Raw genomic sequence first — 27,586 nt, 5'->3', positions numbered from 1 at the left:
ATAATAGTGTCTGCAGGAATTCTTGCTATTCTTTTTAGGTATACATATAGTCTAATGGGCGGGTAACGAACTCACGAGCTCTCGAGGTTGGCTCCATTCATGGCAGAAGCCATGTGGCACGTCGATTCCCTTTCTAAAATCGCAAACGCTTCCAAAATTAAATAAAATGTATCGGAATGACATTCGTTATCTACAGGTCACGAAATCAAGTTATCGATCGGATCTGTCATTCCTATACACTTTTGTAGTTTTCGAAGAAGAGATGTGGACAGCTCGAACGCCATGAGCACACCGAAGCCGTCTGTACCGCAAGTCGTTGCAACGCGGCTATAACATTTTATCTACTGAAAAACAGTAATTTTACTGTACTGTAAAGTAGTAATTTTACTGTATAGTGAAATAGTAAGTTTACTGTTTCTTTTTTACAGTTATACTCGTATATACAACACATAGGGTAGGTACTTAGTATTCAGCAGCGTGTGTAATGATCCTATTATTTTGTTGGCGTTTGTAACTAGAACTCAGGTTATGATCAAAGAAATAAAAAAGTTCTAATGACGTGTTGGGAATAGACAAATGCGTAGTACGTTCTAAGCTCTTGAGCCTCCGGCCGTTGAGGGGTCTAGGTATATGGTTCTGCGTGGTTCGGCGCTTTAGGCTTAAATTCGCATAGTTCTGGTATAACGGTGAGAAGCGACAACTTAATCTGTTATCTTAACTCTTTAAGTGAGTAAACTCGATGCTGTCTTCTGTTCTTTATTTATCTTTAATTCTTTATTCAGCTGATGCCTGCGAATTTGGTCACTTGGAAAGTTTATGAAGAATATTTATACAAACTTTCACCCCCTTTCATCGCGAACCTAATAGAATGGCAAGTTACAAGTTACTGCATAGACCCCAATGATGATTCAGAACATACAATGTTTTACTGTCCTCGATCCCATGCTGAAAGAGTAACGAAGGAACGAAGGACCTGCGACAGGAGCTGACAGTAAATAATCTAATAAATTTAATGCTGGAATGCAGTGGGAAATTTAATATTGCTAAGAACTTTCTGGAATATATAATGAAGATCAAGGAGAAGGATGAAAGAGAGAATGGGAGCTAAATAAGACTCTCGACATTGATGGTAGGCTTTATAGCAGGGACACCAGCGTTTAGAAGATAGGAGGGGTTTTTAGCCGGTAAGAGTCCGGCAACATGGGTGTCCATGAGGATTTTCCCCCTTACGAAAAAAAAACCTGTATCAGGCAACCTCTTTCTCATCACTAACAGCCCGTATTCGGCTCACTGTTGAGCACAAAACTCCTCTCAGAATGAGCGAGGTTAGGTCTGCCACGCTGGCAAAATGCAGATTGGCAGACTTCACACACGTAGAGAGGTAAGAAAATTCTCTGGTTAATTTCCTATTGAAAGTAGCTTTCAAAGTTTGAAATTTTAAAACTAAGCCGCCTCTATGTTACCTTGGCCTTAGACTCTAGTTATGGCGATTGGCGAAACATGTTGGCCAATTTGAAGCTCCACTTTAAACAGACATCGTGTAGGCGTATATGTACCTATTGAATTTGTATCAGTTATACCAAATGAAGATCACAGGAGACGAAAAAAAACTACACTCCTAGTTGTTAGCTGCTAATGAAAATGCAAATATAGATGTTATAATACCATTTCTGTATATTATTGATATTTGCACAAATTTTTTAACAAATTAACAATCACACCCTCTTTTATTTCTTCCTAATAGAAAAGTAAGACAGATTGTACTAGATAAATACTTGGGGTTGAGTGGTTTTTTTTAAGAAATACCATAAGTTATGACATACTAACGGACGAACGAACGGATCTTTTAAATTACATATTCATCCCCATTGCATGAAATTGATAGACCATGGTGGCTTTGCGAGATAGCTGCTAATATTGTAAAAAACGATCATTGAAACTGCTAATCTTCTACCCAACAACGCTAAAGCCCATAAAGTAAAACTACTTTATGGGCTTTAGCGTTGCCTGCATTTGAGAAACTGTGGTGGTTTAAACATTTCTGAAATTGGTTATGGATATCAATCAATACATATAAATAAAATTTAAGTATCTGTCTGTGATATCAAAATACTTGTAGTTTTTGAAGTGTTAGTTAGATATACGACACTAAAACACAACTTTTTAAAATTTTTGTCTGTGTTTGTTTGACCGGGCTAATCTTTGGAATAGCTGAACTTATTTTGATAGGACTTTCACTGGAAGATAGAGGAGGTTAATGAGCAGCAATATATAAGTAGCGAGCGTCCGTTACTTTGAAAATTCGTCTTTTTACGACCTTTCTTTTGATACCCATATCATTAAGGTAAGGTAAAAAAAACTTACCGACCCAAAACCTTTTTTACTTGTACGGGCGCCATTTTGAAAATTTATATAGTCTATGTCACTACCACAACTCTAACAAACTCAATGACACCTCATATATAAAAATCCGTCCAGCCGTTTGGGCTGTAAGAAGTGCCAAAGAAATGGACATACATACGCACATACAAACAGACACACATACATACGCTCGAAACATTACCCTCCTTCTGACGCAGTCGGGTAAAAATAAGTGAAAAGTGCCATTTATAACTAAGTATCCCATGATATATCTTTAAGTATCACAATTAAGTATCTGATATAAAGATTCCAACATTCCAACCTGCCCTTGATATAACCATGATCTACGTATATCTAGCACGATTAGCGCAGAACTTAAGATATAATATATTCAACATATTGTTATTCTCTTACATGCGAAGTGGGTGCGCCATAACACTTGTAGACACTTGAAGTCGAAGAGCATAATCTCAAGATAGCGAGGATATTTGCTATCGAGTGGCGCACCTATTTTTATGCCTAGAGTTTTATCCGTATTCGCTATAACGCATTTATAACACAAGGATACCTACACAAAGTCCTGTCTAACTCCTCAATACTCGACCTTTAATCATGTTTTTCAGCGTACGTAGTCACGTAGAATATTTCTGACGGCCTCCGTGGCGCAGTGGTAGGTATACTTTGAAATTGCACGTTGTAGAGTCAACATCTCCTGAGGATGCTCCGGTTTCGGGGTGAAACGTATTTAGAGAGTATTTTGTCGGACCTGGGTAACGTTGTCGCATGGGTTCGTCGACTTTTCGCGGATGATAGCAAAATAAATAAATCATTATATAATCAGGAGGTCCTGGATTCGATCCCTAGCACGGCTGATTGAGGTTTTCTTAACTGGTCCAGGTCTGGCTGGAGGGAGGCTTCAGCCGTAGCTAGTTACCGCCAAGCGATTTACCGTTCCAGTACGATGTAAAAAGTCAGCCCGCTTCCGTCTTAGATTGCATCATCACTTATCATCAGGTCAAATTGTAGTCAAGGGCTAACTTGAAACGAATAAAAAAAAATTGAATAAATTGAATCTTATTCCTAGAGGAATCTTAGTCCTTCTTAGCAAAGCGACCGGATACTTACAGTTGCATCACGGAGGTCATGGAAATGAAAATGTACCGAATTTAGGTTAATAAGCTATCTAGGCTGTAGAGGTTAAACGCCAGCTGCTTTCAGAGGTTGGTAGCATGCCAAACCAGGCTAATGCATACTGTAGATAGGTCAGGAAAATGTTGCCAAAAATTCCAAAAAACGAAAAAACGCCGTTTTATTGGGTTTTACCTGAAAGTCACATTAAGTGATTGGATAATATGTATTTTACAAAATAGAAAAAAATATTTCTATAGAAAATATTCGTTTCTATAAAAGAAGAGAAACCGTGTGTCTAAAGAAATTTTCGAGTGGTTTCCACGGATAAATAACTTAAATTTATATTTCACCAGGAAAGATTTTCGAAAAACACAATGTCAACGTGGAATAATATTAGATATTCAACTACACGTATGTTATATCCGCATATATTTATTCCAGTGTGTTAAAAGAACGATTAAGAAATTACTAATATACATCTAACTCATAAAAAATTTATTATGTACTCATAGTTTTTTCCATTTCCTCTTCAACTAAGAGAAGAGCTAATCGTCGTAAAGTGTCAAGATTAATTTAAACGTATGTATTTATACACTAGCGGACGCCCGCGACTTCGTCCGCGTGGAATTTAGTTTTTCACAAATCCCTCGGGAACCGGGAATGTTAATCCATGCTTTAATATATTTCAATACCAAATTTCAGCTAATTCGGTTCAGTAGTCGAGGCGTGAAAGAGTAATAAACATTCATAATATCATCAAAATCATCAGTTTTCGCAAATCTCGGGAAACCATGGATTTTATCGGGATAAAAAGTAGTCTATGTTAGACCAGAGTAAAATCTATTTCCATTCCAAATTTCAGCCAAATCGCTTCAGTAGTAGCGGCGGTAAAGAGTAACAAACATCCATACAAACTTTCGCGTTTATAATATTAGTAGGATAAAAAATATTACTGTATAGCAGACTAATTAGTTAATAATCACATATATTATCTAGTTCTAAGTTTATAGATATAAATTTTATCTAGTTTTAAGCTTTTGTTTATACAAAAACGAGCTTTTTCTATAGAGATGCGTATCCGTTCAGTTTTCCTCGTCTATTCAGCTTCCGCGGCGGACGGATATGTAATGAGATCAAGTATGTTTTGCCATTCGCATTTTTGCATGCTTCTAATGATATCAAGATAGAATCAAGATAGTTTGCTTATAGGAGTAGAACTGAATCTTCTTCTTCTGGTCTCCTTCTATAGATTGCTTATCCAACTATTAATAATAAGCATTGTATTGCTTGGTTTTAAGTGGCTCTTTTAGCAGAGAACTTAAAATAATTTACGTCTATCAAGTGAAATCAAGCCTTCTTCGTGCTTCTAATTCCTCTTCTTTCCGCGACTTTTACCATCAAGATCTAGATGCTTCTATCTTCAGTGCCTTAGTAAGCAGTAGCGAAGACTGAAATTTTCTCGTAGGTAATCCGTTCATGTGGTTTTTAGTCTGAATGTGTTTTTGAAGGTAACTTCATAGGAATTGAATTATAAGGAACCATCGCCTCTGGTAGTGAGTGCATCAAAAATGCAACTTTGCTTTTACTGATAATAAGATATTAAAAGTTTTCTTTGGAACCAATACAAGCACAATATCATCAACAATGAAAACGATAATGTATTGTAGTGATCAACGCTAATACATCAAGTCACGATTAGTGTTTATAACTTAAAGTTAAGTTGTATATTCCTCAAAGACTTCAAAACTGAGATGGTGTTACAATGTTCTACAAAAAAACACAATGTTTGAAATAGTGGTCACCCTGATATTAATTGGAAACACGAGGCAAGGCATAACAATTTTAGCGCTCATTTCTTTAAGGTACAAAAAACGCCTCACACAAATTGGCACACGACAAATCATCGTCATTTCCATTTAAGTGTCGTTACTAAAAAGGCATAAATAACGCGCGGATAATTTCCCATCCCGCCAAGTACTCTGATTCTATTCATATTGGTAGTCATTCACAATTGAATCGAACAAAAAACACCATTACTAATAACATAAAATGCACACCTAATAGGTTTCTTCTGACACCTTTATTGTGGCCATATTTCCGGAAACTACATCTGGGTCGCTGAAAATAAAGTTAAAACAAAATATTTGTATTAGATTTCTGGTTATTCTGGCGCTTTCATCTTTCTTGCTCTACAATAACTAGAATTTGTAAAACAACCATCACGGGGATTTCCAAAAGTTGGATGCAACAAAAAATGATAGTTCCAAACATGAGGTCGATGTACCCTCGGCTCGGAGTCGCTTAGCTCTCGGTACTTGGATATACATTAAGCCTAAAATAGCCTTAATGACCAGCTGGTAAAAACGTATTGACGTATGTAGTCGAGGAAGAACCAATACCAACCGCTAACACAATAAAATACAATTTCCCCTCACCTCGTCTGTTCCGCTAGCTGTTTGTTAGAACGCAATAATCTCAAAAACTACTGAATTTTCATATGATTTCCACCGCTGGATGGAGTTTAGATATATAATTTATTGAACTTGTGCATAAATTAGATAAATTGTGACGATGATTGTTAAAGATGTTGGAAAAATCAAGTCGACTGCGATTTTAAATGCGTATTCATTCAGTAGACAAATTAATAAGATGTTAACAACGACAATTTAAGTTAAAACCATGTTATTTAAATTAAAAACAAAATCATTAATTTAAGACGTAATCGTGTTACTCAATTTTGTAAATAAAAACAGACGAATCTTGTATTATTAACTGATCAGTCAGTAGCTTTAAATTTTTACTTTGTAAAGTAATTAAAGGTATAATAAAACAATAAAAAGTAAAACGTTCTATTTGAATGTATTATTTTGCTGTTTCACTTTGTGTGTCGAATTCAAAGCATTCCTTGAGTTGGAAGAAAGGTCCTTTAATAGACATCAACGGGGTCGCGCCCTTACACTAAGGAACTATATTATATTTCTTCAGAAACTAAAGACAACAAAATTCATTTCCAAATTAAAAAAGAAAAATAGCAGAAATAAAGAGTCTCTTTATTCAATTTGATTATCAAATGACGATAAAAAAAACCTTGAAAAATAAACAATTTCATATTAATAACAGGTTAATAAGTTTTTGTTTTTCCATTTCGATGTGGTTTTTCCTTTTGCATACAAAATTGCAAAATATCTAGTAGGTATATTACGGTGTTCATTAAGTAGTGAGAATGAATAATATGCAGTCATCTTTTATTAAATGCTATTTTATTTTTAACGTCACCTTTTATTAGTAAACACTTGTAATATCTTTTTTTCTAAATTTAAAATTCCTTTTGATGTGTGGCATAATCTATAATTCTATACCAATACTATTAATGCGAAAGTAAGTCTGTCTGTCTGTTACCTTTTCAAGGCTGAACCGATCAAAATAAATTTTGGTATAATGGTAAGCAAAACAAAGGGTACGTTTTGACCTTAATTTTTAGTTTTAAAAATTTGTTCATAAATCATAAAAAATACAAAATATAACGTGAATAAAGAATTTTTAAAATTCAACCCCCGATATTGTAAAATAGGGGCTACAAGGTTATATTGATTTCCTTGCGTTTTGTAACAAATGCATCTTTCTTTCTTTCTTTTCGAAAAAATTCTTCGTCCTTAATGCTTAAAAATCATATACAGCAGCGATCACTGCGTTATCATCCTCAAATTTCTTACAAAGACAACGAGGCTTTCCTTTATTACTTAAATATTGTCCAGCTCAAATAGCTTATAGTTAAAGTGCATAAATCAAAATAACTACACATTTCATGTTTATTTATACTAATATTATAATTTATACTAATATTATAAAGCTAAAGAGTTCGTTTGTTTGAACGCACTAATCTCAGGAACTACTGGTCCGATTTGAAATACTCTTCTAGTGTTAGATAGCTTATTTATAGGGGAAGGCTATTTATTATCCCCGTATTTCTACGGGAACGGGATCCACGCGGGAGAAACCGCGCGGCGTCAGCTAGTTTCTTATAAAGACATTGAGGTTTTTCTTAATTAACTTAAATGTTGTCGAGGTCAACTTGAAATTTTACTATTTAGGTAGTTTGTAGTATAAAGTGCATAAATCAAAATTACAACAAATTTCATGATTATTTATTATTATTTGAACCAAAATGTGACACACAAACATGTTGACCTTCGGGCCAGACAGACCCAGACGGAATGCTAGACGGTTTTAAACTAATTTGAATACAAACCTAACTTATTTTAGGTAAGAACTGGCTTTTTTGAAATTGAAATTGACGTAGATAAGAAAATGTTCAGTAAACACAAATAATCAAGAATACATTTTTTTTCTCTGGATCTATTGATTTAATTGTAAAAAAAAAAGTATTGAACAAATATGTTCAATACTTTGAAAATTTTTTTACCAATAGAATGCCACGTAATTTGTGAGTTTACATCCTACTAATATTATACACGCGAAATTTTTTATGGATGTTTGTTTGGCTGTATGTATGGATGTTTGTTACTCTTTAACGCCGCAACTACTGAACCGATTTGGCTAAAAATTTAAAGTGAAGATAGATAATATCCCGGATTAACACACCTTTTATCCCGAAAAAATCCATGTTTTTTGCGAGATTTGCGAAAAATTGTATTACACGTAGACGAAGTCGCGGGCGTCTGCTAGTAGTATATTTTATCTCCGTATTCTCACGGGAATGGGAACTACGAGGGTGAAATCGCGGGGAGTTGACTAGTAAAAATAATATGCTAATATTTCGTGCGTAGTTACAATATCAATGTGACGACCTTATGAAACATAAGCGACATCCTCAAAATAAAGCCGTCAGACTGTTTATCAAATTTTTTATCAATGCGCTAATTATCATATATCTTGATATCTAGTATAATGCAACGCTCAAGGGCAAAGTATGCGTCCGGGCACAAACGCGACTAGCGTACACGTGTGTGCGTTATATAACCTAGGTAACTATTGTGTGCGCGCGTGTGTGTACCTTAGGGTTGCCAGCCGTACTAAAATATACTATATTCGGATCTGCGTACCGATGAAAAAATATAGTACGCAATATACTTTATTTTCAACATCGAAATCGTCATACAAGTACATTTTTTATTTTAAAACTATATAACGTGCCTTATCTTTAAATTTCGATAGATGACAGATAGCGTGTTGTTGAACAAACAAAAAAATATGAGCTTTTAGTTTGCAATAATTTAAAAATTATATGTAAAACAGCATGTGACTCTTTTTTAGACAAAAAAGAATTTAAAAATGTAGAATGAGCTAACAATTATAGATTTTATAAAAGTAAATAGATAACCAATACTAACTTATCTTCGTCTATTTTTTGTTTATTCCATAAAACACTTTCTATATTTTCTTCATGTGTACTATATTGCCTATAACTTAGGTAAGAATACCATTAGGACTATTGTAGTTACGACAATAGTCTCGCGGGCGGGAATCAAACCAGCACCTCTCGGTGTTGAGTCCGGCCTATGAAGCTATTGAATCTTAAAAATACTTTATTTCATATTAAATGTTGGCAACCCTAGTGTATGTATGTATAGCTGCGCATGAGTGTGTGCCGACGGCGGCGCGGCGGTTGATTTTTCGATTGCAGTTGCTATGCCCGAAATATACGCGGATGGATTTCGCGCCAATACCTACCACGCACGCGTTTGCTAATAGATCGCGGTTTGAACGTGAGAAATTTGAATTGCATACGTAAGTTACAACGTCCGAAATATCTGGGGCTGTCTATGTAGTTTATGTCTTGTTATCAGCATTGGTTAAGGACTTTGATAGTCTATTTGGTAGCTAGCTTGTAGATATTTTTTTTTCGATTATACTAGTCTGATCTGAGAAACAAGAGCTTTTTTTTATTTATTTTTTATTATTTACAAGTTAGCCCTTGACTAATCTGATGGTAAATGATGATGCAATCTAAGACGGAAGCGGGCTAACTTGTTAGGATGAAAATCTACACACCTTTTCGGTTTCTACACGACATCGTATCGGAACGCTAAATCGCTTGGCGGTAGGTACGTCTTTGTCGGCAGGGTGGTAACTAGCCACGGTCAAAGCCTCCCGCCAGCCTAATTAAGAAAGTCTCAATCGGCCCAGCCGGAGATCGAACCCAGGACCTCCGTTTTGTAAGTCCACCGCGCATACCACTGCGCCACGGAGGCCGTCAAAGCTTCTTTATGGGAACACTTTTTTTTATTCTTTACAATTTAGCCCTTGACCACAATTTTACTAGATGGTAAGTGATGATACAATCAAAGATGGAAGCGGGCTATCTTGTTATGACACATTCAAACGAGCGCCTGCAACTACCAGATACACCTTATTTTATGAACGCTGATAGTTCGGCATGAGCCGTGATAGCCCAGTGGATATGACTTTAGCCTTCGATTCAAAGGGCGTAGATTCTAATCCGAAGCATGGCAATTCTAAACTTTTCAGTTATGTTCATTTTAAGAAATTAAATATCACGTGTCTTAAACGGTGAAGGAAAATCAGCATGAGCGAAAGGAACCCTTCGTATCTGAGAATTTTCTTAATTGTCTACGCGTGTAAAGTCAGGCGCAGCGTTAAAATCAAAATAACTGAAATACGTCTTTGAAGTAGGTTCAATTTTTAACACGCTTATATTGGCTTCACTTGTATGTAAGAAAATCAAATCTTGGACTCTTAATTTGACCCACTCTCCGATCTTCGATTAGGGTGAAATTTTGCACACGCTCTGAGTTCTGATGACAATACATGACTAGCTAAGAAACGTTACAAATCCAATATGGCGGCCTCCCCAAGATTGCAGACTGGCTGTTTGAAATACATCCATGATATGGATATCAAATGAAAGGTTTGCTGTCAGAAATACGAAAAAAATCGTCACGTGACTTAAATCCAATATTTGTAATTTTTAGTGCGTGCTAAAAGTAATGTTAAAAAGATTATTGATAATAATAGAAACTTCATGTATCACCATACCATACCATGTACACCATACCATGATAGTAGTATAGATAAACTAAACGAACTTATGTCTATCCTCTATACTTCAAACGTTACGCGGACGCATATGTAGCGTATTCATAACAAATTTCTTGTTTACTACAGGCCCTCCTGTCCCACGGCATTGATTAATAATAATAATTATTATTATTTTATGACATATATCACAAAAATATGTTTAGTTTAAACAATATAATTTTTAGATACTACATTAGCGTTTCTCTGTGTGATCAGAAGAAACAAAGTAACTAACATAGTTCAGCGAGTCGCTTGGTCACACAGTAGGCGATGGAATGAGCTATGCTAGGAGTATCTTTGCGTGATCGAATCAGAAATGAGGAGATCCGCAGAAGAACCAACTAACATAGTTCAGCGAGTCGCGCAGTTGAAGTGGCAATGGGCAGGCCACATGGTTCGAAGAGCCGGTGGACGTTGGGTTCCCAAGGTGCTGGTATGGCGACCCTGCACCGGTAGGCGCAGTGTTAGTCGACTCCTCCCTAGGTGGACTGAGGACATAAAGCGGGTTGCAGGGAGTCGCTGGATGCTGGCGGCTCGAGACCGTTTTGTTTGGAAGTCCATGCAAGAGGTCTATGGCCAACAGTGGACGTCCATCGCCTGTTGTATAATTAAATACAATTTTAAACACACATACATTTAATAGACAGTTGAAATCATAACTCTTCCTTCTGTCTTGGCCATAGTAGGGTAAATATAATACCTCTAATATATAATATCTAATTATAACATTGATGAAGTAGCCTCGCTCAAACCGGTTAGTTAAAAACCCAGACAGATGCCCACCTATAGTATAACTAGCTAATAAATTTAAATAAAATAATATTTAACTTAGTATTATCATGTAGGTACCTACTCAATTATGTTTTTATATATGCCACATTATAAGCAGGCTTTTGCATAGACGAATGATTTTGTTGCCGGAAGATGTAGTGCCTGCTAAGGCATTGCTAAGGTTAGGCTTTGTTTTATCTTTTAACGATCTACCCTCTATAAATCGTAAAGAACATTAACGACTTATTACAAATTGTAATAAAAAATATTTAAAATTTATTGCTACCAACGACTACACTACACACGTACATTTTTATTTCAATAATATACAGATGGAGCGTACGGAACACGACGGTGTCGTCATCATCATCATCATCATCATCATCATCATCATCATCATCATATCAGCCGATGGACGTCTTTTGTAGGGACTTACAAACATCACGATACTGAGCCACCTGCATCCAGCGAATCCCTGCGACTCGCTTGATGTCGTCAGTCCACCTGGTGGGGGGTCGGCCAACACTACGCTTACTAGTGCGGGGTCGCCATTCCAGCACTTTGGGACCCCAACGTCCATCGGCTCTTTGAACTATGCGCCCCGCCCATTGCCACTTCAGCTTCGCAACTCATTGAGCTATGTCGGTGACTTTGGTTCTTCTGCGGATCTCCTCATTTCTGATTCGATCACGCAGAGATACTCCTAACATAGCTCGTTCCATCGCCCGCTGTGTGACTCTGAACCTTCTTATGAGGCCCATAGTGACCAAGTCTCGGAACGTACGGTACGGTGTCGTAGTCGCTCCAAATACGAAATTCAAAAAGTTATACATTCTCGAGTCAGTACGACACGAACATCAAATGTGTAAGTGCCATAAATGCTCCTTAATCTCACCAGTTTTGGGCGAGCGCAGAAACATCGGCTGATGAAGTCCGCAAGCAGAAGCAGAAAAATGGGCAGAACGGCTTTCCAAGGGCGACTCCTCTGATACTTGGCACTTCGAAAGTTGTTAAGTCGATGTGATTGTAATTTTCTTTAAATGTGAGTACGAGTTAGAGACCACCTTTTCTCAATTTACGGACATATTTAAATGTATAAAAATGATTTACGCAGTGAAAACACAACAGCTATATAAATGAAAAAAATTATTTACTCTTAGACAGAAAAATAAATAGACATAGCATCCGTCGCATTCCTTCAGAAACGAGACGAAGCAATGCGATATTCGGTTCAATTAATGCATGTGAGCCAAAAATTACAACCTCATCTCGTCGAAAATTATAGGTTACCTAAATAATTAATATTGGCTTGTGTTTTGATATATAAATCACGTCAAAATTGAACATCATTTTAACTGACAACACGCGAATTATTCGTCTGTTACTTTCTCTCTCTACGTCTTAGATTCCATAAAAATCATTTATTGTCATGTCATCACCTTAGTGGAAAAAGTCACTTCGGTCGCTGACCAAATTTGCATTATCTATTTCTTTTGCACCAACGCTATCTGATAGGCAATTTATTACAGCTGATAACCTTGAAAACTGAGTGCTATCAGTAACGTTATCAACTTAAAAACTGCATTCACTTGCGTATAGCAGTACGACTTATGAGGGGGGCTGATTATTCGCGATTGGGACGGTTATGGAAACCATTTATATCACCCAATGATTTTATTTTTAGTTTATTTAATGACATATGATGCAAAATTATATACCAAAATTAACTTGTTTAGAAGAAAAGTATATCCAGTCTTGAGTTAAGTATACCAACATTACCTATAAATACAGGAAAAACGGAAGCTGGAAGCGCATTCCATATATTTCCAGTACCTATGTTTAAGCTTCTAAAATCTAAACGAATGGATCTGTTTGTATTATTATCGATCGAGTTGGTTCTTAGCACTATGTAGATCCGATCAGCTTATCTGAAGAGCGTTTTTGTATTAGGTTGGAAATAATTTTTAAAATTTGAAATTTTAACTTCACGAAAATAAGTTTTTTATTTGACCGCGATTGGATTAGTACACCTGGCGTATTCACTAATTTAGTCTTTATTATACACCTATAAAAATAAACATCAAAAAAGCTGAGAAATGTCATCTACCTACAATCTACATACGATGGGTTGAAAGTAGGCACCGTATGACATTTATTACATAAAATCTCAATTCCGTTTATGTCAACTAACATAAGTCAACGAATTAACCTGCAGATCACACATCACAGGCAATTTTATCTCGGGCTAACTCAGCTTCTGTGGGAAACCTAACACAAAATTTAGGTAAAAAAAGGCATTACCTAACCATTGTTCCGTGTTCAGACCCCTCTAAGTCCTTAGTATTATACCTTAGCTGTATGGGTTATAAAGACGTTTAGAACTTAGTGAATGGACGTTTGTTGTCCATTCATTCAATCACAGCTAAACGGATTTCATTATAACTTGGTAGGTAATACGTATATTATAAAACATTATAAAGTATTTGGCAGCATCCGTCGCGCAGTGGTATGCGCTGTGGATTTACAAGACGGAGGTCCTGGGTTCGATCCCCGGCTGGGCCGATAAGGGTTTTCTACGTGGCTAGTTACCACCCTACCGGAAAAAAAATACCGCCAAGCGATTTAGGGTACTGAAACAATGTCACGTAGAAACAGAAAGGGGTTCAGATTTTAATCATCGGGGTGGTGGTTCGATCCCCGCTCCGTTACATTTGTCGTACCCACTCCTAATACAGTCTATCCCAATTAGTTGGAGGGCAAGGGGAATATTGGTCATATTTCAAAATATATGGCAAATATTATTTTTAAAATTAAAAAAAGATAGAGATAATATAAAACATAGTAAAATGTACAACAAACAAAGTAAAACATGTTTTCATGTAAAGTGTATTCTATGAATATACACTTTTTAGCAATAAACATTCAGTAAACAAACTTTTTATAAATTAATAGGAAGAAGAGCAAGACCTTGTAATAGACATTTCAAGGTCTTTCCGTCAATAAATTAAATTAAAGAAAACACAGTCATCAGTATGACAAAGTCATAAAGTCAAGGAAAAGAAACAATACATAAAAATAATTTAATAAATATATCCTGAAATTTTGTTGTCAGCGTAATAATACATCCTCTCCTACTAATATCATAAACGCGAAAGTTTGTATGGATGTTTGTTTGGATGTTTGTTAATCTTTAACGCCGCAACTACTGTACTGATTTGGCTTAAATTTGGAATGGAAATATATTTTACTCTGTATTAACACATAGGCTACTTTTCATCCCGAAATAATCCATGGTTGCCGAGGGATTAGTGAAAAACTAAATTTCACACGGACGAAGTTGCGGGCGTCCGCTAGTTTTAAATACGTACCATTAAAATATGATGGTAAAAGAATTAACCATTATCATACAAAGCCCGCCATTCCGGACTATAGCAGCTTGGTGGGCAAGCTCCATATCCCATCACAAGGAAGACCTGCTGGCCTAGTCACTATTTTAGTCTTTATTATCAACATAATAAAATAAACATCAAATAAATTGAAAAAATGTCATCTACCTACTGTGTGATATCCACCTGTAATCACCGGATGACACATAGAATCTCAATTTCATATAGGTATGTCAACTAGCTTATGTCAAAGATAGTGAATAAGAATGGTAGAGGGTTATAATCATTGATATTAAATACTGTTAGATGTGTTACTAGCGCATGAAAAATGAGACGCTCAAAAGAGGAAATTTATACACAACTAATGTTAGTTGTGGCTGACAACGAACGTTATTTAAACAAATAATACTTAAATATCGTCTACGATGTCGAGTTGTGAGTTTATGATGTATACCTATACATAAATATATTCATTAGAATAAAATTAAAGACAAAATTGTGCATATTGTGTTCGCTCAGTGTTGTAGCCTATTATCCGCATCACTTTTTGGGGTGATTTTGTAGGGACGTAAGTGATCTATAGTATAAAAATATCACTGATTGTTGCCTATTATTCGAATCATTTTTGCGGTGATTTAGTTGGGACGTAACTGATCTATAGTATAAAATTATCATTGGCTAGAATGACTGATACTGATGGTGATAAAAAAAATAACGAAAGCGAGTAAAAATAAAATAACAGTTTAGTTGAGCCGACATAGTAATACAGCGTCATTGTCACCAAGAGCAGGTCTCGACCTACTTCAGACGGCTTTTAATGTGTCATTGGGGCACGATGCACTGTGCGGGTTCAATTTGAGAACTTATCTTTATACTACTTCTATTCGCTAACCCAATTTCTATTGAAATCAATTAATATTTCAAAGATATAATTAAAGCCTCAATAGCTTAACGGTAAGAGCGGTCGGACTCATCACCGAGGGGTGGTGGTTCAATCCTCACCCCGTTGGTCTATTGTCGTACCCACTTCTAATACAGTCTTTCCCGACAAGGGGAATGGGAATATCAATCATTTTAAAAGATAGGGCAAATATTTAAAAAAAAAAACAAGCTTTAATATCTTTATCTTTTTTTAAAAACTTTTTATTTTAAGCCCTACTCGATGTGTAGTGTTTAACATTTATAATTTCTTTGTTGATTCTTAAAAAAAATATTTTTCAAAATATATTAATTCAACAACAAACAAATTATAAATGAAGGTGTTTTCTACCTTCATTTATAATTTGTTTGTTGTTAAACACTACACATCGAGTAGGGCTTTAAACAATAGGTTTAAAAAGAAGATAAAGATTTCATTCATTTCATAACTTGTTTATTTTAAATTATGTATTGTTTTAAAAAAAAAATGTTTTTTAAAATATATTAACTATATCCAATAGTTCTATGCTTATTAATTAATCGAATTTATTTTCATTAATTTAAAAACAAGTTCATTATTATTATTAGGTTTGAAATGACAAGCGATATATACCCTCATTTTTTTAAATTTGTTTGTTGGTAACAGTACACAGAGTATTACTGGATGGATTTAAGATAAGAGAAATTTGCTGTGTTTTTCTTAGGAAAAGCGACAAACGAGCACGAGCAGAAACTTTTTTTTTATGTCTTATACCGATATTGTGCTATTCTGCTATTTTATTTGTACAATTATTAACTTCAAACACTCAATAATTTAGTAATATGTTTTATGTACACTCACACAATAATTATGTAGTAGGTTTTATTACCCGCTAATGATTTTTTTTATCTTTTTGTTGATTGTTTTTTAGTTTTTAATACTATTTAAATAATTATAATTTGTTTAAACTGTGGTTTTGCACTATAGTTAGGCCTAATTTTAATGTGTTCTATAAAATGATGAAAAATAAAAAAAAAAACTGAAAGGGTTTGATTTTGCATAAAGTTAATTCGGGAATTTGTTATTTCTTTCTATGATAGAGTTAGCTAGCAGCCAGGCTTTGACCGAGACGATTGAATTCCAGAACCTTAACACACTAACCCAGTTTCGGAAACTGGTTTCTGTAAATTTTAGCAAAGCATTTCAATATGTAGAGGCTAAAAAAGGAAAAACCTGGCTGAGTTTGATGTTGCTGTGGGCTCTTCTCGAATTAAGGCGCGTTTGGAACCCTCGTAACTTTAATTTTAAGTTTTCGACTAATTATTATCACCATTATCTTATATTATTATTACCTGACGTCTCGAAAGTGCTTCTAAACTTAGCCTAATTGAAATAAATGAATATTGACTATTGTCCTGTTTAATGTCCACATATCATCAAAGCATACGGCCGACGGACCCGAAACCGACGGACGTCCACTGCTGGTCATAGACCTTCTGTAAGGCTTTTAAAAATAACGTTCTAATAGGCTTAGGACGCGTAAAGCGTTATCTCGAAAAATTAAAAAGGCATTGTCGTCCATAATTGAAATATCAATGTCTCTTTCATCGATAATGTGACGGCTTGCAGTGACAGTGATTCATCATCATCATCATCATTATCAGCCGATAGACCTCCATTGCTCATAGGCCTCTTGCATGGACTTCCAAACAAAACGGTCTCGAGCCGCTAGCATCCAGCGGTTCTCTGCAACCCGTTTGATGTCTTCGGTCCACCTAGTGGGGGGACGAACAACACTGCGCTTTCCGGTGCGGGGTCGCCATTCTAGCACCTTGGGACTTACCAACTTCAACAACACTTCAGCTTCGCGACTCGCTAAGCTATGTCAGTAACTTTGGTTTTATGCGGGTCTCCTCATTTCTAATTCGATCACGCAGAGAAACCCCAAGCATAGCTCGCTCCATCGCCCGCTGAGTGATTTTAAGCCTTCTAATAAGGCCCATAGCACGTGATTAGAGAGTGATTGTACCATCATTTTGTGGTAGAGGAAACAACTCGAGCAGGTACCAGGACTTGTGACCTTGGATGTGGGTACAGGATGCTTTTAGAATACATTAACACTCACCTCTTCTGCCCGACACGTTCTCTATGTCTACACTAAACAGTTTATGACCAATTACGCCACAAACCATTATCAAAACTAAAAAAATCAATAACGCGACTGGCGGTGACGGCGTTCTCGCTGTCTAAGAAAAAACTGAACCCAAATCATCACTTACCCTTTTAATTATACTTTAACTGTCGTAACAACTTTATACAAATTATATGAATAATGAATGCTAATACCACCCGTACTCAAGGAATACGTAACAATACGCAATGGAAAAGAGAGCGATATTTTTGTTGCGCTTCTATTGGTCGATATTTTGTTTTTGTCTCGTTTCGAGATATGTTGTAGTAACGAGAAGTCACGAGTAGCAGCGACAGTAATTGAACCATTATTTTGTGGCAGAGGAAACACCTCGAGCAGGTCCCCGGACTTGTAACCTTGGGAGTAGGTTTAAGAGATCCCTTTAAAATGCATCAACCTTTCCTGCCCGACATGTTTTCCATGCCCACACTAAAAAATTATGGTAAACAATAATTATAACACAAAACATTATTAATACTTAGGCCTACTTTCTCAGTATCTCATAGCCCGAGTCAGGAATCGAACCTGGGACCTCAGACACTTAGGCTCACTACTGGACCAACGATTCAATTCTTAGTAGCAAAGTTAAAAAATGAGACAAGCAAAATCAGAAGTCTCTTAATCGGTTAAAATAACTAAATATTCCGTTAAATTCAACTTGTCACAAATAATAATCATTGTGCAACATGGAACGGTCTGTACTGAAAAAAGCTTGACCCGTTTCTTGAGAGCTTAAGCGCGGTATCGGAAAATGAGTCTGCCTTTGGCAAGAATAACATCTACTCGTATCTAGCACTAGTCTAGTATAACATTAACATATGCTATAATTTCTCAAACAATCACAGATTAATCAATAATAGGTAGATGGAGCGCACGGAACACGATGGTGTCGTATCCGTCACAAATACAAAATTCAAAAACGAATAAAATCTCGAGTCAGTACGACAAGAAGCGTCACATCAGTAATTTACAATATTATTCAAGAAAAATTGCATCTTATTTTTTTAAATATTTTAAAAACTGTTAACAAAAATTAAAGAAAATATAAAATGAAGTTTTTTTTGTTGTTAGTGTTAAATTATGAAATATAAATTATAGTAAAAGTTTTATATTCGGTTGTAAGGGGACGAGTGACTTTGTTTTTTTTATTTCTAAAAATTGTTTCTTTCTAAAAATGATTTTAAAAAAACTGTGTTTTGAAAACTAGTTTTTTTTTAAATAATATATGCCATATTTTTAAATATGACCAATATTCCCATTCCCCTCCAACTACTCGGGAAATACTGTATTAGAAGTGAGTACGAAAATAGACCAACGGGGCGGGGATCGAACCACCACCCTTCGGTGATGAGTCCGACCGCTCTTACCGTTGAGCTATTGAGGCTCTTAGTTGTCAAGTTATCACGCACGATTTACAAATAGATGTGAGTTGATAACAATGCTAATATGATTTGTAACTTTTAATAAATACAAACGATTATTAAATCATTATAAAAACGATTAATATTATACATTACATTATTATTAAAATTTGCAGATTTTCATGATTCCCAAATTGGTCTTTTTTTATTTCCTTGAAATTTGAATATTATTCACGTTTCGTACATACATAACATTAGTAAGAATAGGTATTTTAGGTCATGTCTATTGTTTTATCAAGTTCAAATAAAAAACGGCCAATGTGCGTGTCGGTGTCGGGTCGCGCGCAGTCTAGGGTTCCGTAGATAAAGGAGAAACCCAGTCTCCAAACTGGGGCCCAAAAAATTCAAACGATACAAAGCTGTAAATTGGTCAAAAATTAAAACATATAAAAAAAATCATGAGGTCAATTTTCAGAAAAATCTAAGTTGGCTAAATCAGTTAAATTACTTGTTAATCTGCTGATAATTATGATCGGATACGTTTGACATCAAATTTATTTCATTATCTGCGTCAAACTGACCGTTTTTCTAGGGATTTGGGATTAATTTGACACATTTTGTCAAAATCGCTAGGAAAACTGTTTGGCAAAGATAAAATAGAGAATGAATTAACTGTCAAACGTTGGTATACGTTGACTTTGACGATTCAAAGACAGCTCGCATTTTTAAAGACAACTGACAACCAATGTCAATCATTGAAATACGCATAAGTAAAGCTGGTTCAGTATGAAAATAATGAAATCAGCTTATTTACCATTTGGCCAATATTATTTCGTCTAAGAATCAAATGGCGCAAAAAATACAAGTTTTTATGTATATTTCTCATTTCTGTATCGTTCTGAAGAGTGGGCTTAATTTCGGACGCTTAAATACGCTTATAATGCACAAAAATACCGATACCGATACTCCACACTGTGGGATAGACAGGGAAAAAATCATCCTCACTTTAAATGGGTACATGTAAGGAAGGCACCCTAAAAATATATTTTTCAAATATTTATACTTTATTGACATTTTTGATATTCTACACACTCGTGCTGAATTACAGCTTTCTAGTAGTAACAGTCTGAATAAACAACAGACGGACAGACGGAACCCCAAAAACTTTTCTTTTCAAAGTTCCCTTTAGTTATTTAAATTTTTCTTTAATTCACATTACATCTTTAATTATCCATCTGCTAATATTATTCATATATAAGATATGAATACATATATTTTCATGAAAATCGGTTTAGAAGTTTTTTGTTAAAATCAAAATAACTGAAATACGTCTCGGGCACAAATCGAACCTGAGACGTTTTATTTGAGTCCGGCGGAGTACCGGCCGGTAACTAGAGGGACAAACAGATACACGCGTGATCTTTGAGACCTCAAAATAATTACTATGTAAATTTTTAACGCACCAAAATTCAATAACAAGTAAAAAAACGCAAATCATTGCCTAAGGGTTTGAGAGGTTTACACACGCCAAATAAAGTTAAATAAATTAATTAAATGTGTAACAACGAATATTCATGAGGCGTTCTTTCCTTCCTACGCGTATTCATAAGGAACTAATTAACTAGCAAAGGCTACTGACATTATCTGTCCAAATATAGGCTTATTTTTTTTAAGAATCTTTGCCATATATTTCTTTACTCGCGACTTTGTCCGCGTGAAATTTTGTTTTTCAAAAATCCCTCGGGAACCATGGATTTTTCCGGGGTGAAAAGCCTATGTGTTAATCCAGAGTAAAATCTATTTCCATTCCAAATTTCAGCAAAATCACTTCTGTAGTAGCGGCGTTAAAGAATAACAAACATCCAAACAAACATCCATTCAAATATCCTTACAAACTTTCGCGTATATAATATTAGTAGGATATGATAATAATGTTAGGAAAGACATCGTGAGGAAACCTGTATGCATTTTTCCTCACGATGTCTTTCCTTTCTTGAGAATTTGCTCAATTCTCTACTTGTGTCTCTGCCAATCCGCATTGGGCCAGCGCGGCGGACTAAGGCCTAACCCCTCTCATTCTGAGAGGAGACTCGTGCTTAGAAAATTAGAACTTTGAAATCTTAATTTTAGCAGCTACAGCATTGAAAAACTGATTTAAGATAGTAAAATTTGAAAAATGAGGATAAAAAAATATAACTTGGTGACCCTAGCGAATTTTGGAAAACTATTCAAATTAATTTTCTATAATAATATACCATTTGTGTTTTATCCATTAATAAACGGGTCATCCGTGAAGTTTACAAGTAACTTGCTTGTTATGATGCTTTGACAATCTTCATTTTAAAGTATTTAGTAAGTATGCTTATATTTATTTATGAATATGAATCCAATGCTAAGGTAACTTGGGTTTCGGATCACGGTTTGAGTCCTGGATGGGCTATGAAATACTGAGCTTTTGTTCTAAGAAATGGTCGAGGTCAAAGTCCATTTATTTCAATTAGGCTTAGTTTACATGCACTTTTGAAACGTCAGGTAATAATATTATTAGATAATGGTTATAATAATTGGTCGAAAACTTAAAATTAAAGTTACGAGGGTTCCAAACGAGCCTTGGTCCGAGAAGAGCCCACACCAAACTCACTGTCAGTAAAATTGAGAGTTTAAGGTGGTATCCCGGTTTTACGTTTGAATTTTGTAGTAATTGGTCGATGATAGAACCTCATATTTTTAAAGTTGTTTATATATCATCAGTCGCCGTTAAAATTATTATTTTGATTACATCAAGCAGATGCATTTTATCAAATAATAGCAAATGGCAATGTAACATTGTAATATATATTATCGCTAATCCGAGTAATTAAAATTATTTATTGATATTGCCTCCGTGCTATTTTAGGTAATATGATCTCATAATTTTAATTACTCGGATTAGCGATAATATATATTACAATGTTACATTGCCATTTGCTATTATTTGATAAAATGCATCTGCTTGATGTAATCAAAATAATAATTTTAACGGCGACTGATGATATATAAACAACTTTAAAAATATGAGGTTCTATCATCGACCAATTACTACAAAATTCAAACGTAAAACCGGGATACCACCTTAACCTCTCAATTTTACTGACAGTGAGTTTGGTGTGGGCTCTTCTCGGACCAAGGCTCGTTTGGAACCCTCGTAACTTTAATTTTAAGTTTTCGACCAATTATTATAACCATTATCTAATAATATTATTACCTGACGTTTCAAAAGTGCATGTAAACTAAGCCTAATTGAAATAAATGGACTTTGACCTCGACCATTTCTTAGAACAAAAGCTCAGTATTTCATAGCCCATCCAGGACTCAAACCGTGATCCGAAACCCAAGTTACCTTAGCATTGGATTCATATTCATAAATAAATATAAGCATACTTACTAAATACTTTAAAATGAAGATTGTCAAAGCATCATAACAAGCAAGTTACTTGTAAACTTCACGGATGACCCGTTTATTAATGGATAAAACACAAATGGTATATTATTATAGAAAATTAATTTGAATAGTTTTCCAAAATTCGCTAGGGTCACCAAGTTATATTTTTTTATCCTCATTTTTCAAATTTTACTATCTTAAATCAGTTTTTCAATGCTGTAGCTGCTAAAATTAAGATTTCAAAGTTCTAATTTTCTGAGCACGAGTCTCCTCTCAGAATGAGAGGGGTTAGGCCTTAGTCCGCCGCGCTGGCCCAATGCGGATTGGCAGAGACACAAGTAGAGAATTGAGCAAATTCTCAAGAAAGGAAAGACATCGTGAGGAAAAATGCATACAGGTTTCCTCACGATGTCTTTCCTAACATTATTATCATATCCTACTAATATTATATACGCGAAAGTTTGTAAGGATATTTGTATGGATGTTTGTTTGGATGTTTGTTATTCTTTAACGCCGCTACTACAGAAGTGATTTGGCTGAAATTTGGAATGGAAATAGATTTTACTCTGGATTAACACATAGGCTTTTCACCCCGGAAAAATCCATGGTTCCCGAGGGATTTTTGAAAAACAAAATTTCACGCGGACAAAGTCGCGAGTAAAGAAATATATGGCACAGATTCTTAAAAAAAAATAAGCCTATATTTGGACAGATAATGTCAGTAGCCTTTGCTAGTTAGTTAGTTCTTTATGAATACGCGTAGGAAGGAAAGAACGCCTCATGAATATTCGTTGTTACACATTTAATTAATTTATTTAACTTTATTTGGCGTGTTAAAGTTGTTTATATATCATCAGTCGCCGTTAAAATTATTATTTTGATTACATCAAGCAGATGCATTTTATCAAATAATAGCAAATGGCAATGTAACATTGTAATATATATTATCTCTAATCCGAGTAATTAAAATTATTTATTGATATTGCCTCCGTGCTATTTTAGGTAATATGATAATCATTAGCAAGCTATGAGTCAAAGATGTAAAATGATAAACATTATAATTATTAGTCTAGACTCTAGACTCTAGAGTCTAGGCTGTATAACAACATAATATACATGAATCGAATTGTCTGTTTGTGTTTTCTATCTGTGTTTTCTTAAATGCTTGTACTTAGTTATTTACAGGATACTAAAAACAAAAACAAACTTTTGTGTCTGTCTATATGGCTACTCTCGAACCGATTTTGATGAGACTTTTGCTGGAAAATAGAGTAGGTTATTGAGAAGGTTATTCCGAAAAAATCCATAGTTCGCACGATATTTGTAAAAACTGAATTTTACAAGGACGAAGTCGCGGGCGTCCGCTAGTATATTAATAAATAACTATTGTCCGCGACTTTCCTTACGTACGTACGTTTGATCTTAGATCCTGATGGCGCAGTTGGTAATGAATTTACAACAAAAGTTCAGGTTTCTAAGTTTGACTCTTAGCTGGGATACCTACTTATACTTGGTATTCTGTTTCCGGTTTATTTTAAAATTTTATATTATCTAATTTGCTTCAGTTATGGGCTGGTGATAGGCTTTGCTAGTTATCTCCCCACGGATAAACTGATAGGACGCTTACAGCCAGTGGCGTGCACTTCATACATGCATTAAAGTACTGCATACCCTAAGAGTAGTCTTCATATTGCTTATTAAATATAGATTTTTCCAGTATGCTTAATTTTGTTACTAATGCATACCCTGATCGACAAACTTATGCACGCCACTGCTTACAGCGTTTCTGCAAAACAATTATTTTGGAAAAAAGGAAGCAATATAGGTATTATTTTCTTGTACAACAGCTGTTTTTAAAATGTTTGTCTCTTTGTTTGACTGCTTATTTATCCACGAAATACTCTTATTAGAAAATTAACACACAATCACTACCAAAAAACTTTGACAAGAAGGCAATTTAATTATGTAATAACTGCCATTTATAGGCCCATTGGTTATTCTTCTTGGCTAAGTATCATAAGTTCGTGGTTCAAGTAAAAAGTGTTAGGGTTTTATCTTTATAAGTAGCAGCCAGGAAAAATCGGTAATGTTTACTATTCCCTATGAAGAGAGAGATGAAAATTGCAGAAAATTGTAACGTCACCTTTGTTTTTGTGTTTGTTCGTGTGTGTACATAATTTTTTGTTAATTACACTTGTATTAAATATAATCAATTGCGTAAGCTATTCAGGGGCTAGGCGGTGCAGGGGTCCCTCGAATTCTTACCAAAAATATAGCCTATTCCTTAATAAATGGGCTATCTAACACTGAAAGATTTTTTCAAATCGGACCAGTAGTTCCTGAGATTAGCGCGCTCAAACAAACAAACTCTTTAGCTTTATAATATTAGTATAAATTTAATATTTTTACTTGATAAAATCTTACCAGTATATTAAATAGTAGTGGTTATCTAGCTATGCCACTAAATATAATATAAGACTAATTTTCACAAGGAACACACAAAAGCTTCTATATGCATAAACTGTTTATATGACATTCTTTTCTATTTGTTAATTTGTTTGGTGCATACATGAACGAATAAATACTTTTACAAGCCCATCTACTTTGTCTGCCTCTTTCTTGTATTGTATTTAATATTAACAAAATGTAGAAGATTGCTTATTGGTTTCTTATATATATAATATAAGAAACCAATAAGCAATAATAATTACGAACACTGAAGTTACATTTAAATCAAGTATTAAACAACATTTTAAACTGTCAATCTTGTAACATTAGTAAAATCGGTTTAACTGTTTTAAATACAAATATGTGTGGTATAACAGTCTAGCTTATACTCCCGGCTTTGTTCGCATGAATTTAATAATTAAAATAATATTTGGATATGTCTCATTTATGATGCGGTTTACCCATGCAAATCCCTTATCAAATGTACATTTTATGTTGATCCTTCCCTATCTATCTTCCAGTCAAAGTCCCTATTAAATTGGTTCAGCCGTTTCTGAAATTATCTCGAACAAACAGATAGGAACAGACCAAAATTTTGAAAAAGTTTGTTTGTATTTTAGTTTTGTAAATAACTATAAGCACTTGAACTCGGTTATTTTTTAATATCACAGACATACATTTTAATTATATTTATATGTATAGATAAGTTATTTGATGATAAGTTTACACTCTCGCTTGCGTCTGAAATTTCCTGGTAAGGGCCGAGTCGCCGGCGTAGCAGTTACAACGTCCTACGAATATATTGTGTAGATTTATTCTGATTTGCCATAATATTTCTTAACTATCTGATGCCGCGCGGTTTCACCCGCGTGGCTTCCGTTCTCGTAAGAATACGGAGATAATATATAGCCTATAGCCTTCCTCGATAAATGGTCTATATAACACTGAAAGAATTTTTCAAATCGGACCAGTAGTTCCTGAGATTCACGCGTTCAATCAAACTTACGAACAAAATATTTTTTCTTTTTAATATTAGTATAGATTAATTGCAAATCTTTTGCAATGTTATTTGTACATGACAAATAACATTGCAAAAGATTAAATACAAATGAAATAATTATTATTTATTTCACAGATATCTAGTATTGAATTAAAGGAAAACGACTACATACTACATCTATTATGCGTTATTTATTCCATTCCTAGTAGGTACAACTATAAGTAATAGATTATGTAAATACAATTGTATGTATTAGGTATGCGCGTGTCGTGTTGTGTTTGTAAAAAAATCTGCCGTGAAAATTTTACTACACTACGAACTTTACGCTCGTTAGAAATATATTTCTATCTGATGTTGAGAAATTGTTTTTTATTTTTTTGCAGTGTGATTTCCGATTATTTATTTATTTATAATTTAAAGAGGAAAAAATTGTATTTTTGTATGTAACGAATAAAGTCAATACTACTGGAGCGATTTGAATAATTCTTACACCAATAGGAAGCTACATTAATAGGGAGTTACATACGCTACATTTATTTTCCGTATTTCCTCGGGATTGGGAACTACGAGGGTGACAAGGTTCTGCTAGTGTAAAACATTGAAAGCGGTGAAACGTCGGCGAGTGTCGGTGAGTCACAAGATTTTCCTGCGTGAAGCGAACATACCTATAAAGTAACGGTGTGCGGAGTGCGCGTACGGCTGAAGCGGTGGGCTGCGCCAGGGCGCGCGGCGGCGGCGGGCGGCGCACAAACACTCACATTCAAATATTCGTCTAACCTTGATGCGAATGGGTGCACTCCGGGTTCCATCCGACGACGGTCGTCGACACAGCCGGGTAAAGCTCGCGCGAGCGGCACCAGGAGCGAGAGCGGCGCGGGCGTCGGGGGCAGGCGCATCGGCGCGCCGCCACCGGAGGCGGTCGCGAGGCTGCGGCGCGGCGGCCGCGCTACATGTCACGGTGCGGCGAGCGCGTACTTCGCGCCGTGGTCACCGACTCACAGTGGCGTCGCCGTCCTACTGTCTGCCCGTCGGCCGGGACGGCGGCGCGCGTTGCACCGCCCCGCTGCACTCCGCCTGCCCCCCTGCCCCCTGCCGCCGGCCCCCCGTCCCACACCGCGCGCCGCACCACCGACGAGCATCACCCGCTCCGCCCCGAAGAATTTTCCGCATCGGGTGGGAAAAATCGATTGTGCAGCGAGCCCCGAATAATTTCGGCAAGACGCACGGCGCCCTTGCGTCGACGTCGCTGCCGGCGCTCGCCGCTGCACCGCTCGGCGCCGCCGGCCGCCCGCCGGCCGCCGGTCAAGCGCACGCTCCGTCCGGGAAGACGGAACTCTTGTATTCACTTAAACACTTCATTTATATTTACTCATAATTACTAACATTTTAGTTAAATCTATACTAATATTATAAAGCTGAAGAGTTTGTTTGTTTGTTTGATTGAACGCGCTAATCTCAGGAACTATTGGTCCGATTTGAAAAATTATTTCTGTGTTAGATAGACCATTTATCGAGGTAGGCTATAGGCTATATATTATCCCTGTATTCTTACGGGAACG

At 35.7% G+C, this 27,586-nt stretch overlaps 1 protein-coding gene across 2 annotated transcripts in view; it reads right to left on the bottom strand.

Moving 5' to 3' along the window:
- Positions 1–26,940, bottom strand: part of LOC112055762 (zinc finger protein 629) — an 81,120-nt gene extending 54,180 nt beyond the window's left edge. Inside the window, exon 1 of one of the 2 annotated variants that reach the window (XM_024095960.2) lies at positions 26,805–26,940. The gene's annotated coding sequence lies outside the window, so the exon portion shown is untranslated. Of the gene's footprint in view, positions 1–26,692 lie in introns of both variants that reach the window. The other variant, XM_024095959.2, reaches the window with a different exon arrangement.
- Positions 26,941–27,586: the final 646 nt, after the last annotated feature.

Source organism: Bicyclus anynana, chromosome 12 (genome assembly GCF_947172395.1).
Source record: "Bicyclus anynana chromosome 12, ilBicAnyn1.1, whole genome shotgun sequence".
Taxonomy (NCBI): Eukaryota; Metazoa; Arthropoda; class Insecta; order Lepidoptera; family Nymphalidae; genus Bicyclus; species Bicyclus anynana.
This window is presented reverse-complemented; position numbering and strand designations above follow the sequence as displayed.